This window comes from Bison bison, unplaced genomic scaffold (genome assembly GCF_000754665.1).
Source record: "Bison bison bison isolate TAMUID 2011002044 unplaced genomic scaffold, Bison_UMD1.0 scf7180017864105, whole genome shotgun sequence".
Lineage (NCBI taxonomy): Eukaryota > Metazoa > Chordata > Mammalia > Artiodactyla > Bovidae > Bison > Bison bison.
In genome coordinates, this window is record NW_011494677.1 from 561,334 (window position 1) to 565,788 (window position 4,455).

The window sequence follows — 4,455 nt, forward strand, 5'->3', positions numbered from 1 at the left end:
GACTGGTTTGATCTCCTTGCAGTCCAAGGGACTCTAGAGTCTTCTCTAGCACCACAATTCAAAAGCATCAGTTCTTTGGTGCTCAGCCTTCTCTATGGTCCAACTGTCACATCCGTACATGCCTATGGCAAAACCCACAGCTTTGACTCTGCGGACCTTTGTCGGCAAAGTGATGGGGCAGTATTAAACTACTTTGAGATCAGAAGGCCAAGAACCATATTCTAAGGCCAGTTTCTAAGGCTACCTGGAAGACGCATGGTACCCAACGTTTAGAGAGCGCTGTGATGAAAAAGTAACTCCCTCTCCAGTCAAAATTCCTTTGATTCACTCATTTTCCCACAGATCATTATACAAATCCAAACATGGAAGTAGCTCAGGCTGTGCCACCATACAAAGGTGCGACTGTGGATGGGGGGGACAATTTTCAAGGAGGCCCCGAGAAGACTCATATCAGGCAGGATGTCGAACAACGGGAGGATGGCAGAGTCTGACCCCAGGGTTCCTGAACTGGCGTCTTAAGCAAGTTGTTGTCCAAGAGTCGACACCCTACTGACTATATGGAATTGTTAGGGATCCTGGCCTGGAAAGGTGATTGGTCTCCAGCTTCTGGTTAAGCAAAGCTTCTCATCTTTCTGGAAATACTGCTGCTGCCTGGGCCCCGGGCTACAGGACCACTTACAGGAAGCAGTCACGACCGCTGCCCTCCCTGCCACTGCCAAGGGAGGACCCCAAGGCAGAGGTCTCAGAACCTTCTGCCCACACTCAGACATATCAATTACATCAGCCCTTGTGTGATTCCCCACCTTTCCTATAAGAGTCCCAGTGGGAGCTGGGCAATCATGAATACCTAACTTTTCAATAACTTGGAGGTTGATAGGGTAAACATGGATGCAGACGCTGCAGGGGTGGGGAGGGCCTCTTTAGCATAACTCCCATTTCTCAGATGAGTAAAGTGCAAAGACTGGACCTCACCAGTCATCACGGGGAATTAGTGAATCCATAAGAGCCTCTGCTGTGTGCTGGGGCCACGTTCAGTCCTGTGGGTATGAGAGAAGCCGAACCATGGTCGGGGCTTCTGTGAGGTTGCATCCTAGTTTGACCCACAGAACTAACAAACTGAAAACCTGAGATGGCATAAGGCCACCTGATCGTTCTGGCCCTCAGTCAGCTCCAGCCGGAACATTTGTGTAGTAGAGCTTTGGCACTTTGTTAAATAATACCTCACATTGTCATTTAATCTGTACTAAAGTACGCATTAAGTTATAAACTCCCCCAGGGTGGAAAGCACAGCTTACTCTTCATAGGGGTTCATCACACACACACACACACACACACACACACACACACACACACACGGTGCTCATTATGCTGTTCCTGAATGCTCCAGTAAGTGTAATTGTGTGAAACAGAAAATAATTGCAACAAGAGTAATCTGGGTAAGTAAGAGAGCAATCTGGGTGGCCCGGGCAGTTGGAGGAGGGAGGTTTCACTGGACATGCAAGAGGCAATTGACATACTGTGGTTCCCTTTTTTTCCTTTTGAAAGTAGTGATTAAAGATAACATTAGGAAACACATACATATTAGGAAACATGTGCATATTCATTATAGAAAATTTGTCAAATAAAATGAATAAAATGCAAATCACAGATAATTTGACTCATAAATTTGATTCATAAACATGCAGAATACATAATTACAAACTGTAATAAGTGCTATGAAGGAAGAAATAAATAAGAAAGTGAGTAATGGAGGACTTCATCTAGAACACAGGAGGCCCCTCCAGGGATGTGATATTTAAGCTGAGACCTGGGCGTGAGCAAGGTTTAGACAGGTGAAGAAAGGGAGGAACAAGATTACAGGATACATTTTTTTTAAAAGGTAAATTATGACTCTGTACAACTGTTCAATCAATGTGTATCAAAGATTTTATTTAACTCATAAAGTAATGAGAGAACCAGTAAGATATTACAACTGGCCCAAAGGAGACTTCAAAGAACCACACTTATCAATCGGGAATGTTGAAATGAAATACAAATATTCAGATGCCAAATTGGGTACAAGAAAATTAGCTGTCTCTCCCTTGGATAGCATCAGCAACTCAATGGACATGAACTTGAGCAAACTCTGGGAGATAGTGGAGGACAGGAAAACCTGTCATGCTGTGGTCTATGGGGTCAGAAAGAGTCAGACATGACTTAGCCACTGAACAACAACAACCCCTGGACAGAATTCACTGGTATATGGAAAATAATCATTTGCATTATTCTCAGTTATCTACTGGTCTCATCACTTCATGGGAAATAAATGGGGAAACAGTGGAAACAGTGTCAGACTTTATTTTGGGGGGCTCCAAAATCACTGCAGATGGTGACTGCAGCCATGAAATTAAAAGACGCTTACTCCTTGGAAGGAAAGTTATGACCAACCCAGATAGCATATTCAAAAGCAGAGACATTACTTTGGCAACAAAGGTCCGTCTAGTCAAGGCTATGGTTTTTCCTGTGGTCACATATGGATGCGAGAGTTTGACTGTGAAGAAAGCTGAGTGACGAAGAATTGATGCTTTCGAACTGTGATGTTGGAAAAGACTCTTGAGTGTCCCTTGGACTGCAAGGAGATCAACCAGTGCATTCTAAAGGAGATCAGTCCTGGGTGTTCTTTGGAAGGAATGATGCTAAAGCTGAAACTCCAGTACTTTGGCCACCTCATGTGAAGAGTTGACTCATTGGAAAAGACCCTGATGCTGGGAGGGATTGGGGGCAGGAGGAGAAGGGGACGCCAGAGGATGAGATGGCTGGATGGCATCACCGACTCGACGGACATGAGTTTGAGTGAACTCCAGGAGTTGGTGATGGACAGGGAGTCCTGGCGTGCTGCGATTCATGGGGCCACAAAGAGTCGGACACGACTGAGTGACTGAACTGAACTGAACTGAACAGTTATCTACGATTTATAGGCTTGTAAACTAGCTCCAAAAAAAGGAAAGATATAGATAACCAGGATGAGCAAACTAGTTAAGACATCCGTAATTGCCCCCACCCCATGCACACCATTTCAAAGTGTTTCCCAGTTTTCCTGACATGTGCAAATGCCCTGGGGAAGGAAAGAATTTAACGGAACTGAAAGAAGGATGTTACTGGAATGTAATGAGCAGCAGAGTGGGTTGAGACAGAGGTCATGGTGTACGATCCAGATTGTAGCCTGTGTTTTTCACTTAACAACATAGGATAAACATTTCTCCGTTATCGCTGAACATTCTTTTGAAGCATGGTTTTTAATGGCTACACTGTGTTCCCCAGCAATGGACTCACTGCAACATATTCACTAACCCCCACACCTCCTTTGTCCATTTAACTGGTTATCATTTAATATTCTTGTTGATGAATCTTTGTTTGCACACATCTTCAATAATTTCCTTAGGATACATTTCTGGACATAGAATCTCCAGATCAAAGATGATTTTAAAGGTATTAATTCATGAAAATTGCTTTCCAATGAGATGTTTTAGGAAAATACTGAGCCCTGGAGAGGTGGAGGCTCTGAAATTAGCTAGAAGACCAGTGTAAGGAGGAGGGGTGAGGTGGAAAGGGTCTGACCTAGACAGAGAGTAGAGGTGGAGGGGAGGTCTGACGTGGGAGGCACTGAGAGCCTGGGTGTGTAGAGACCAAGGAGGGCAGGAGCAGATGACTCCAAGGCTTTGGGGTTGTTTTTGCCGTAGACACAGGTTGGAGATGGGCATTTTAGAGGAGAAGCAAATTTGAAGGAAGAAGACACATTTATTTTTGGACACACAGGGTGTGGCACGGACTTCCCAGGGGTCTCAGTGGTAAAGAATCCGCCTGCAATGCAAGAGCTGCAGGAGACGCTTGTTCAATCCGTGGGTCAGGAAGAGCCCCTGGAGGAGGGCATGACAACCTACTCTAGTACACTTGGCTGGAGAATCCTGAAGACAGAGGAGCCTGGTGGGCTACAGTCCATGGGGTTGCAAAGAGTCAGACACAACTGAGCATGACTGTAGCCCACCAGGCTCCTCAGTCCGTGAGGTTCTCCAGGCAAGAATACTGGAGTGGGTTGCCATTTCCAGGGGGTCTCCAGGTCATCTTCCTGACCCAGGGACTGAACCAGCGTTTCCTGTGGCTCCTGTGTTGCAAGTGGATACTTTACCACTGCGCCACCTGGGCTACAGTCTGTCCATGGGGTTGCAAAAAAGAGTCAGACATGACTTAGCGACTAAACAGAACAAGAGGGTGAGGTAACCGTGGAGCGTGGAGGATGGTGGGGCAAAGTCTGGGCTGGAGAGGTAAGTTTGGGAGCCCTACAGAGCCCATCTGGTTACAACCGGCAAACAGGGGATGGGGAGGAGACCCTGCAAAATCCACACACGGGGGTGTGGGGTGGAGGGGGAGGTGGTGGAGACACAGGACGCAGCAAATGAGCAGGTGGGCCGGAGAGAG